Below are 12,380 nucleotides of genomic sequence, written 5' to 3'. Positions count from 1 at the left end.
TACACTTGAGACGTCAACATTTATTTTATAAATGTAGAAAATGTCATAATTCTAGCCTCTTAAAATTTTGAGAAATAGGTACTTAGGCTTTAAAAAACACAGTTTTCAAAAAATGCAGTTTAAAGTTCAACCCAACTATTTTTCCAATGTCACCTCTTCAGAAGACCCCAAGGTTCGTACACCGAGTTCTCTTCCTCTTCAAGGCTTCTCCTCAGATTTCATGTTTCTACCTTCTTTGCTTTAGCGGGTCTTCAACCGACTTATCATCTGCAGAGAGGCACTGTAAATCTATTTTTCTCCAAATGGTTTGAACGAAATTTCCTATCATAAATGCCATCCTTTCTAATACGGATACCTTCATCCTACCTATATACGGATACTCAAAAAAGAAGAACTGCATCATAATCGAACACGTGAATAAATCTCCGTCAGCAGGACAAGGCAGAACAAGAAATGCTTCTTCATTAACAAATAGATAGTTTGTTGTTGTTCCTAAGATACGGAACAGGGTCACAGATCATCTATAAGACCAAATGGTGTATAAGACAGCCCTCTACATGTATCATATGCAGGTTTGCTTTAAAGTAATTGGCAGAATTCAAGTTAACGAGTTAGTTTTGGAGTGTTGCTTCAAAAGGTGGGCGTAGCAGGAATGTCGCGTCACACATTTACACTGAAGCGTCAAAGAAACTGATATATGCATACGTATTCAAATACGAAGATATGTAAACAGGTTGAATACGGCGCTACGGTCGGTAACACCCATATAAGACAGCAAGTGTCTCGTGCAGTTGTTACATCGGTTACTGCTGCTATAATGGCAACCTATCAAGATATAAGTGAGAGAGATGGGGCACAGTATATCCGAGGTACCGATAAAGTGGGGATTTTCCCGGAAGACCGTTTCACAAGGGTGCCGTGAATATCAGGATTCCGGTAAAACTTCACATCTCCGACATAGCTGTGGCCGGAAAAAGAACCTCCAAGAACAGGACCAAAGACGACTGAACAGAATCGCTCAACGTGACAGAAGTGCAACGCTTCCGCAAATTGCTGCATTTTTCAATGCTGGGCCATCAACAAGTGTTAGCGTGCCATGCATTCAATGAACCATCGATATGGGCTTTCGGAGCCGAAGGCCCATACGTGCACCCTTGATGACTGCACGACACTAAGCTCACCTGTGGCCTTCAACATCGACATAGAGCTGCTGATCACTGCAGACATGTTGCGTGGTTGGACGAGTCTCTTTTCAGATTGTATCGAGCTGATGAATATGTAAAGGAAATGGAGAGAACCTCATTAATCCTTGGACATTGCATTTCAGTAGACGACTGCTGGTGGAGGCTCTGCAATGGTGTGGAGCGTGCGCTGTTGGGGTGATATGGGACCCTTGATACGTCTAGATACGACCCTGACAGGTGACACGTACGTAAGCGTCCTGTCTGATCACCTGCATCCATTCATGTCCATTGTGCATTCCGAAGGACGTGGGCAATTCCAGCAGGACAATGCGACAACCCACGCGTCCAGAATTGCTACAGAGTGGCCCTAGGAATACTCTTCTAAGTATAAATACTTCCGCTGGTCGCCAAACTCACCAGACACCGGCATTATTGAGCATATTTTGGATGCCTTGCAACGTGATGTTCAAAAGAGATCTCCATCCCCTCGTACTCTTACGGATTTATGGACAGCCCTGCAGGATTCATGGTATCAGCCCCCTCCAGCACTACCTCCAGAGATTGGTCGAGCCCATGCCACGTCGTGTTGCGACCTTTCTGTCTGCTAATGGAGGCCCTACACGATCTTAGGGAGGTGTACTAGTTTCTTTGGCTCTTCAGTGTAATTATTTCTCAGGCAGTACGGATGCGATTTCGTCATTGAAACTTTAGGAACCTATTGTCCATGGATTGTACCAAAAGTAAGAAATAACCTGAGGATTGGCATTTTAGGTCAATTTCATGAACGTCTTCCCTTTACAAATAGAAAGTTATTTGAGGTGAAAATGTTAGACCCATCGCCTCATATGTGCAGTCGTGATCCATTACAAGCAGGCTGACGTAAATGCAACGGGTGTGACACTGGTGAGCCGTGTTGAAGCATGCACGCCCACCAAGTAGTTCGTTTCGGGCACCCGCCCGCAGTGTTCAAAGCCCTGTGTGGGTCGCTGCGTCGCGTCGCTCTGCAGATGCGGCCGGCCCAGAGCGCAGAGTTATACGGTTAGCACGCGGCGCGCAAACCGCTAACGAGCCGGCGGTCCGGCTCCGCCGTCTGCGTCAAACGCACGCAAATTAATAAATTTCTGGCGGCGGCAAAGCCCCAGGGCTCCAGCGGCCGCGCACGAGGCCGGTCGTCGGTGTACATAGGAGCCGCTCCAGCTGCGTCGATCGCGACCGATCTACGCTGCTGCGTCTGCAGTTTTCATCCGGTGTTACTCCCGTCACACGACAGTGCACGTCATACGTTCTGTCTTAACTAACGAGCACACGAATTTCGCAAATACTCAGTAAGCTCACAGATACATTGGTTGTTCAACAGAGGATTCCCTCATTTTAAAATTAAATAATACGATAACGGAGATCGATAGAAAAAATAGAACAAACGGTACTGTACTCAAAAAGCTGTGGTCATCTTCCCAGAACTTATGACGCAGTAATTACAAAAGTTACTAACAGATGGCGCTGCAGTCGCAATCTGTGGTGGTTATAAATGAACAATTTAGAACAGAAACAGCACTTCAGCGGTTTTTGACACTATACAGAGTGAATCAGGAGGACAGGTACATACTTCGAAGCATCATAACGTTGGTGATTCAGAATGAAAAACTTAAAAGGACCATATGCCCTTCTCTTAATCGCATCTGACACAGCTGTTAGAAAATCACTTGCGTCAGTCACAGTTCCTTCTTCACCGCCACTCACATACAACCAAAACCACATTAGGCTACGTATTGTCGTCTTTATTGACCATTTCAATGCGCACTTCACTTGTGGTGCGGTATTATTGACGATCAACTTATGGGTCCAGTTCTTCTAGATAAGTGTCTTAATCCAGTACGGTATCTTGATTTCTTGGGCGATATTCCTCTGGCAACACGGCGTCATATGTACTTTCAGTGCGACGGACCTCCTGCCCATTCTGTACGGCCAGTGACACAGTACCCCGCCGAAAAGTGTCATTGTATTCGAACATAATACGTGTTCCAAAATTCTACAACTGTTCGACGTATATCTCTAACGTCGATCTGCTGTAGAATTTTGAAACACGTATTATGTTCGAGTATAATGACTTTTCTGGAGACTAGAAATCTACTCTGAAGGAATCAGCATGGGTTTCGAAAAAGACGATCGTGGGAAACCCAGCTCGCGCTATTCGTTCACTCAGAGGGCCATAGACAGGGGTTCCCAGGTAGATTCAGTGTTTCTTGACTTCCGCAAGGCGTTTGATACAGTTCCCCAGAGTCGTTTAATGAATAAAGTAAGAGCGTATGGACTATCAGACCAATTGTGTGATTGGATTGAGGAGTTCCTGGATAACAAAACGCAGTATGTCATTCTCAATAGACAGAAGTCTTCCGAAGTAAGAGTGATTTCAGGTGTGCCGCAGGGGAGTGCCGTAGGACCGTTGATATTCACAGTATATATAAATGACCTTGTGGATAACATCGGAAGTTGGTGGTGGTGGTTAGTGTTTAACGTCCCGTCGACAACGAGGTCATTAGAGACGGAGCGCAAGCTCGGGTTAGGGAAGGATTGGGAAGGAAATCGGCCGTGCCCTTTCAAAGGAACCATCCCGGCATTTGTCTGAAACGATTTAGGGAAATCACGGAAAACCTAAATCAGGATGGCCGGAGACGGGATTGAACCGTCGTCCTCCCGAATGCGAGTCCAGTGTGCTAACCACTGCGCCACCTCGCTCGGTAACATCGGAAGTTCACTGAGGCTTTTTGCCGATGATGCTGTAGTATATCGAGAGGTTGTAACAATTCGAAATTGTATTAAAATGCAGGAGGATCTGCAGCGAATTGACGCATGGTGCAGGAAATGGCAATTGAATCTCAATCTAGACAAGTGTAATGTGCTGCGAATACATTGAAAGAAAGATCCTTTATCGTTTAGCTACAATATAGCAGGTCAGCAACTGGAAGCAGTTAATTCTATAAATTATCTGGGAGTAGGCATTAGTAGGAGTGATTTAAAGTGGAATGACCATATAAAATTAATCTTCGGTAAAGCAGATGCCAGACCGAGATTCATTGGAAGAATCCTAAGGAAATGCAGTCCGAAAACATAGGAGGTGGGTTACAGTACACTTGTTCGCCCACTGCTTGAATACTGCTCACATGTGTAGGATCCGTGCCAGATGGGGTTGATAGAAGAAATAGAGAAGATCAAACGGAGAGCAGCGCTCTTCGTAACAGGATTATTTAGTAATCACGAAAGCGTTACGGAGATGATCGATAAACTCCGGTGGAAGACTCTGCAAGAGATACTCTCAGTAGCTCGGTACGGGCTTTTGTTGAAGTTTCGAGAACATACCTTCACCGAATAGTCAAGCAGTATACTACTCCATCCTACGTATATCTCGCTAAGAGTCCATGAGGGTTAAATCAGATTAGAGCCCCCACAGAGGCATACCGACAACCTTTCTTTCCACGAACAATAAGAGACTGGAATAGAAGGGAGAACCGGTAGAGGTACTCAAGGTACCCTGCGCCACACACCGTCAGGTAGCTTGCGGAGTATGGATGTAGATGTGGATGTAGGGTAGTTGGATAGTGCGCCGTCAATCATTTCTTGGCCATCGAGCTCACTCGTTCTTACACCATTACATTACTGTTTTGATTTGGCTTAAGAGCGAAGCCTATAAGTGCGGAGTGACCACGAGGGAGGAACTTCCCGTTCGAATTTTACTGTACACGCATCCGCTCATGTAAACGACCATACGAATAAGCTCAGATCAGCAAGACAGCAGCTGTCTATAAGGGCTGCAAACGGCACTGCAGCTGAGGGTCGACTTTTTAAACAACGTTTGTGAGGAAATGTACACAATAAAACAAAAATTAGATCACAATCTTTCCTTTAGTATCACCTGAACTAGTCCTGTTCCCCATTAGTTTCAATAGCTTCCTCGGAAAGTGTTAAGAACTGGACGTTGTTCATATGAATTTCTTTTTCTCCAGAATTGCTGATATTATCACTCCTCAAAGCATGCTCCTTTCTTTCTAACACATCCTGTATGAGTTATTCATATGGAGGCGAGACCTACAGTTTTATATATAAAGGACATACCTGCATATATCCCAGGCCTACAGACAGGATGTAAAATTTCAGTTTAGTGCAGAAACGGTATTTCTCCTGCAGAGATGCTGTTTCCTCTCTAAACGTAAGTGTGAGAACTTTTTCGCTTGCTCGATACGTGGAGCGCTACGTCCGTCCTTTGAATGTCTGACAGTAGCATGGTGTCTGACAATGAGGAAACAGTATTGTTCGAAGTGGAATTAAAAATGTCGAGTACAAAACAGAACATTTGACGAAAGCAAGAGTAAAGGGTCTGGAATACATCAATTATGCTTCTAAATAGTCAAAAAGAAGAAAATTGGACTTGGAAACAACACTTCAGCGTGGCATTCAAATGGTTCAAATGGCTCTGAGCACTATGGGACTTAACATCTATGGTCATCAGTCCCCTAGAACTCAGAACTACTTAAACCTAACTAACCTAAGGACAGCACACAACACCCAGCCATCACGAGGCAGAGAAAATCCCTGACCCCGCCGGAATCGAACCTGGGAACCCGGGCGTGGGAAGCGAGAATCAGCGTGGCATTAACAGTTCCATTATTTCCTATAGGTGTAAAGTGGATTGTTATGGAGGTATGTCAGACAGGCATCGTGAAGAGACAAACTTTTATTGCAAACAAATTGAGGACGAACAAGATTCGTATGTACAAGCACCGGTTGAAGTGATACAACTAAGTAGGACACTTCCACAGGGAGAGCGAGCAAAAAAACAATGCGCAGCCGATGTTACGTATTATGGTACATCGATTTCAGGAAACGTCATATTTGTGGCAAAGCATTTCAAAATATTCATGGTGTGGAAGAAGCTCTCGTTCTCCTATGATGTCATTTTAACTGTCTGAAAAGTTTCCAAAGGACACGAAGAGTACAAATACGTCAGGAAACGAAACTCCACAGAAAGTGTTTATATTAGTCGAGGAGCACATGCGCTCATAGCCTGCAAAAAGGGGACACTACACACCAAAAGATGTAGAAAATTTGGGTACGAAACTTAGTATAAAAATAAAGCATGACATGTCCATAGAGAAGTATCCCGAACAACTAGTTTCATATTTGTTGTACCACAGTATTTTTAAAGGATGCCTCAGTCTGTCATTCAGGAGGCCTCAAATCGATATTTGCTGTACATGTGACCATTTATCAAGAAAGATGAGAAGTCCATCCCTGAATGAGTGTGCAAAACGTGTAGCAGCAGCAGAGTATATAGTCCATAGGAGGAGATCACAAAATTTCACAAGTAATGTAGAATTTTTGAATAAAATCTGTAAAGAAGACAATGAAGATACCAGCACAGGCAACGTTCTACTGCAGGTAACTAACCATTAATGTATTTAACATTCACAATATGTGGGACAATACTGCAAATTTTTGCATGTATCATGGAGGGGTGGGGGGTGGGGGGGAGGACTACGAAAAGTCCGGCTGAAGTGTGCTCATTCAACTTAGACTACATTAATAGTGAGTTGCCAAGTTCTATTAGGTACTAACACGAATTTTCTAAAGGGTGTCCTGGTCCAAACAGAATTCATACCATTGTTAGATATTTCCAAGGCTACTGGAAGGCTGCAGAATGCAGTGCACTATTCTCTCGCGCAGGAGTATGCTTTCGTGCCATGTAATCAGGGTTGTCGTGTCATGAAGATAAACAAATCTGGCAGAATCTATTCACTCCGTGAACTCTTCGAACAAGAACATCAGATTTACCTCTAAAATGGTACAAACAGCCGACAAGTTTTTTTTTTATAACTGATGGTCAAAATACTTCAGAAACTCAGTACTTTCAGTGGAATCTATGCAAAGAAGACCGAAAAATGATGAAAAAGTGTAAGTGAATTAATGGAGTTTTAACATGAAAGGCATCGTACATGGGAATGAATTCCACTAAGATATGTGGAACTAAATGAGAAGAAACTAGCTGACGTAATGAAATTGCAGCCATACATACCAACAGCATAGCGTGAGTTTTATAATGACCAACTGGCTGCACGCTCCACAACACCCGAGTTCGAGTCTCGGTCGGGCACACAGTTTTAATCTGCCAGAAAGTTTCATATCAGCGCACACTCCGCTGCAGAGTGAAAATCTCATTCTGGAAACATCCCCCAGGCTGTGGCTAAGCCATATCTCCGCAATATCCTTTCTTTCAGGAGTGCTAGTTCTGCAAGGTTCGCAGGAGAGCTTCTGTAAAGTTTGAAAGGTAGGAGACGAGGTACTGGCAGAAGTAAAGCTGTGAGTACCGGGCGTGAGTCGTGCTTCGGTAGCTCAGTTGGTAGAGCACTTGCCCGCGAAAAGCAAAGGTCCCGAGTTCGAGTCTCGGTCGGGCACACAGTTTTAATCTGCCAGGAAGTTTCATATCAGTGCACACTCCGCTGCAGAGTGAAAATCTCATTCTGGAAACATCCCCCAGGCTGTGGCTAAGCCATGTCTCCGCAATATCCTTTCTTTCAGGAGTGCTAGTTCTGCAAGGTTCGCAGGAGAGCTTCTGTAAAGTTTGGAAGGTAGGAGACGAGGTACTGGCAGAAGTAAAGATGTGAGTACCGGACGTGAGTCGTGCTTCGGTGGCTCAGTTGGTAGAGCACTTGCCTGCCAAAGGCAAAGGTCCCGAGTTCGAGTCTCGGTCGGCACACAGTTTTAATCTGCCAGGAAGTTTCATATCAGCGCACACTCCGCTGCAGAGTGAAAATCTCATTCTGGAAACATCCCCCAGGCTGTGGCTAATCCATGTCTCCGCAATATCCTTTCTTTCAAGAGTGCTAGTTCTGCATGGTTCGCAGGAGAGCTTCTGTAAAGTTTGGAAGGTAGGAGACAAGGTACTGGCAGAAGTAAAGCTGTGAGTACCGGGCGTGAGTCGTGCTTCGGTAGCTCAGTTGGTAGAGCACTTGCCCGCCAAAAGCAATGGTCCCGAGTTCAAGTCTCGGTCGGGCACACAGTTTTAATCTGCCAGGAAGTTTCATATCAGCGCACACTCCGCTGCAGAGTGAAAATCTCATTCTGGAAACATCCCCCAGGCTGTGGCTAAGCCATGTCTCCGCAATATCCTTTCTTTCAGGAGTGCTAGTTCTGCAAGGTTCGCAGGAGAGCTTCTGTAAAGTTTGGAAGGTAGGAGACGAGGTACTGCCAGAAGTAAAGCTGTGAGTACGGGGCGTGAGTCGTGCTTCGGTAGCTCAGTTGGTAGAGCACTTGCCCGCCAAAGGCAATGGTCCCGAGTTCGAGTCTCGGTCGGGCACACAGTTTTAATCTGCCAGGAAGTTTCATATCAGCGCACACTCCGCTGCAGAGTGAAAATCTCATTCTGGAAACATCCCCCAGGCTGTGGCTAAGCCATGTCTCCGCAATATCCTTTCTTTCAGGAGTGCTAGTTCTGCAAGGTTCGCAGGAGAGCTTCTGTAAAGTTAGGAAGGTAGGAGACGAGGTACTGGCAGAAGTAAAGCTGTGAGTACCGGGCGTGAGTCGTGCCTCGGTAGCTCAGTTGGTAGAGCACTTGCCCGCGAAAGGCAAAGGTCCCGAGTTCGAGTCTCGGTCGGGCACACAGTTTTAATCTGCCAGGAAGTTTCATATCAGCGCACACTCCGCTGCAGAGTGAAAATCTCATTCTGGAAACATCCCCCAGGCTGTGGCTGAACCATGTCTCCGCAATATCCTTTCTTTCAGGAGTGCTAGTTCTGCAAGGTTCGCAGGAGAGCTTCTGTAAAGTTTGGAAGGTAGGAGACGAGGTACTGGCAGAAGTAAAGCTGTGAGTACCGGGCGTGAGTCGTGCTTCGGTGGCTCAGTTGGTAGAGCACTTGCCCGCCAAAGGCAATGGTCCCGAGTTCGAGTCTCGGTCGGGCACACAGTTTTAATCTGCCAGGAAGTTTCATATCAGCGCACACTCCGCTGCAGAGTGAAAATCTCATTCTGGAAACATCCCCCAGGCTGTGGCTGAACCATGTCTCCGCAATATCCTTTCTTTCAGGAGTGCTAGTTCTGCAAGTTTCGCAGGAGAGCTTCTGTAAAGTTTGGAAGGTAGGAGACGAGGTACTGCCAGAAGTAAAGCTGTGAGTACGGGGCGTGAGTCGTGCTTCGGTAGCTCAGTTGGTAGAGCACTTGCCCGCCAAAGGCAATGGTCCCGAGTTCGAGTCTCGGTCGGGCACACAGTTTTAATCTGCCAGGAAGTTTCATATCAGCGCACACTCCGCTGCAGAGTGAAAATCTCATTCTGGAAACATCCCCCAGGCTGTGGCTAAGCCATGTCTCCGCAATATCCTTTCTTTCAGGAGTGCTAGTTCTGCAAGGTTCGCAGGAGAGCTTCTGTAAAGTTTGGAAGGTAGGAGACGAGGTACTGCCAGAAGTAAAGCTGTGAGTACGGGGCGTGAGTCGTGCTTCGGTAGCTCAGTTGGTAGAGCACTTGCCCGCCAAAGGCAATGGTCCCGAGTTCGAGTCTCGGTCGGGCACACAGTTTTAATCTGCCAGGAAGTTTCATATCAGCGCACACTCCGCTGCAGAGTGAAAATCTCATTCTGGAAACATCCCCCAGGCTGTGGCTAAGCCATGTCTCCGCAATATCCTTTCTTTCAGGAGTGCTAGTTCTGCAAGGTTCGCAGGAGAGCTTCTGTAAAGTTAGGAAGGTAGGAGACGAGGTACTGGCAGAAGTAAAGCTGTGAGTACCGGGCGTGAGTCGTGCTTCGGTAGCTCAGTTGGTAGAGCACTTGCCCGCGAAAGGCAAAGGTCCCGAGTTCGAGTCTCGGTCGGGCACACAGTTTTAATCTGCCAGGAAGTTTCATATCAGCGCACACTCCGCTGCAGAGTGAAAATCTCATTCTGGAAACATCCCCCAGGCTGTGGCTGAACCATGTCTCCGCAATATCCTTTCTTTCAGGAGTGCTAGTTCTGCAAGGTTCGCAGGAGAGCTTCTGTAAAGTTTGGAAGGTAGGAGACGAGGTACTGGCAGAAGTAAAGCTGTGAGTACCGGGCGTGAGTCGTGCTTCGGTAGCTCAGTTGGTAGAGCACTTGCCCGCCAAAGGCAATGGTCCCGAGTTCGAGTCTCGGTCGGGCACACAGTTTTAATCTGCCAGGAAGTTTCATATCAGCGCACACTCCGCTGCAGAGTGAAAATCTCATTCTGGAAACATCCCCCAGGCTGTGGCTGAACCATGTCTCCGCAATATCCTTTCTTTCAGGAGTGCTAGTTCTGCAAGTTTCGCAGGAGAGCTTCTGTAAAGTTTGGAAGGTAGGAGACGAGGTACTGGCAGAAGTAAAGCTGTGAGTAGCGGGCGTGAGTCGTGCCTCGGTAGCTCAGTTGGTAGAGCACTTGCCCGCGAAAGGCAAAGGTCCCGAGTTCGAGTCTCGGTCGGGCACACAGTTTTAATCTGCCAGGAAGTTTCAGTACCATTATTTTTTTAAAAATAAGGATGGGTTCTGTTGTCTGTTATCAATTTAAAACTTTTCTGTAGTAAGAATTAAAGTTTATGTATTTATTACAAACTATTAAAACCTATTTAGTACTTTTTGTTTACCAATCAAAATCCATAGCTCTCCTCTCTACAATATCCCTAACATATAATTTTTTTTCCTTTTCTTTCCTTTCATTTCCCTCAAGGTGTGAGTGGAGAACTACTGTTTCAGGAATAAAGGATTCATACAATACTCAGAAGTACTGAGCAATCAATGCCACCGTTGATACAGGAAAAGATGTTGGCGAACCGATGGGAGAGGTTGAAATCATGTATCCCATTGAACAACGAATGTTTCTGGTACTGGAATATTTGACGTTAGAACGATGAATTACGAACACAAGATGCAGCTTTCAGGCACGATCTGATATGCCAACAGGACTGAATGGGTAAATCGTTTGCAAGTTCTACTCAAAAATTCGGACATAGAGACTATTACTTACGTTCTTACGTTCTAGTGGAGAACATATGCCAAAACTCAACTGTAACTACTGAAAATGTCGCAACATCGGAGGAAATATTTTCGAAGAATTGCAACAGAAAGTGGTTTTCAGCAGTCCACCACACATATAATAGTGGTATAAACTCACTTTGTCAAAAGTGTACCTGCTGAGTGGCAAAGTGCTGATTTGGCGAGCCAGATACTACTTCCAGTGATCGATGACGCAGGATTTCATGTTTACTGCATTTATTCCACAGTTGAAGCAGTTTTCTGCCTGAATGGACTCCTGAAGAAACAAACCTGGCGACCATGTGGTTCCGAAAACCTCCATTTATATGAAGTGAAACCACTGCCTTTTGCCAAAATTTCTGTTTGGGCTGCAGGATGCATCAGAGACGTTATTGAACCCTTTTCCAGCAGGAATAGATAACTAGTGAACGTTATGTTGAAGTTTTGGAACAATTTGTCATCACAAGGTGGTTGTCGAAGACTCGACCAGACACCTCGCACAAAACAAGTACACCACTTTCGTCTACGATACTTCTGGAATAGAGTAATTGCGCTGGATTATCCCAGAAACAGAGTGATCCCTATATTAACTAGATCTTACTCCTTGTGAGTACTTCTTGTAGGTGCATTGAAAGACACTGTCTGAAAGAACTACCCCACCTCCCTGGGCGACTGTGTATCAATGATTGGTACAGAAACAGAATCCGTTGAGACACAACAAACGGAGTTGGTAGAGTTCATTGCTCATTTGCACCATCTCTATATTGCGAGCGCTTAATATCTTGGAAAGACTGCGATGTAATTACAGAACACGAGTTTGCTGATAATGAGTTACATTGCGTACAGCACAGTGTCTTGCAGCTAATATTTCTAAACTTCTCTATAAAATTATAACAGCATTCGCAATAGGCATGAAATTTGTTGTCCTCTTGTATCGAACACAATAGACAGCATTTCATAGTTTGATTAATAATTATAATTAATTTATTTATAAATATTTTGCATCACTAATAATATTAATATAAATTAACCTTAGTTTGTATATGATGTTAACATTTATCCACTGTAACATTAGTATCGATTAAATACTTTTTTCGTCACATCACGTAGATAACTAGTACCGGCTGTCCAAGTTTTTACATACTGCATCAGTAGGCAATAAAATCAAACTTCTCTGCTGCAAAGGATGCTAAT

At 45.1% G+C, this 12,380-nt stretch overlaps 4 non-coding genes across 4 annotated transcripts; all 4 read left to right on the top strand.

Moving 5' to 3' along the window:
• Positions 1–7,856: 7,856 nt before the first annotated feature.
• Trnaw-cca lies at positions 7,857–7,932 on the top strand. The gene has a single exon. It is a non-coding gene; the product is annotated as a tRNA-Trp (tRNA).
• Positions 7,933–8,760: 828 nt separating this feature from the next.
• Trnas-cga lies at positions 8,761–8,835 on the top strand. Its single transcript has one exon. It is a non-coding gene; the product is annotated as a tRNA-Ser (tRNA).
• A 225-nt stretch (positions 8,836–9,060) lies between these two features.
• Positions 9,061–9,135, top strand: Trnaw-cca. Its single transcript has one exon. It is a non-coding gene; the product is annotated as a tRNA-Trp (tRNA).
• Positions 9,136–10,566: 1,431 nt separating this feature from the next.
• Positions 10,567–10,641, top strand: Trnas-cga. The gene has a single exon. It is a non-coding gene; the product is annotated as a tRNA-Ser (tRNA).
• The last annotated feature ends 1,739 nt before the right edge of the window (positions 10,642–12,380 follow it).

This window comes from Schistocerca americana, chromosome 6, assembly GCF_021461395.2.
Source record: "Schistocerca americana isolate TAMUIC-IGC-003095 chromosome 6, iqSchAmer2.1, whole genome shotgun sequence".
Lineage (NCBI taxonomy): Eukaryota > Metazoa > Arthropoda > Insecta > Orthoptera > Acrididae > Schistocerca > Schistocerca americana.
Note: the sequence above shows the minus strand (reverse complement) of the source record. Positions and strands in the feature narration are given on the sequence as shown.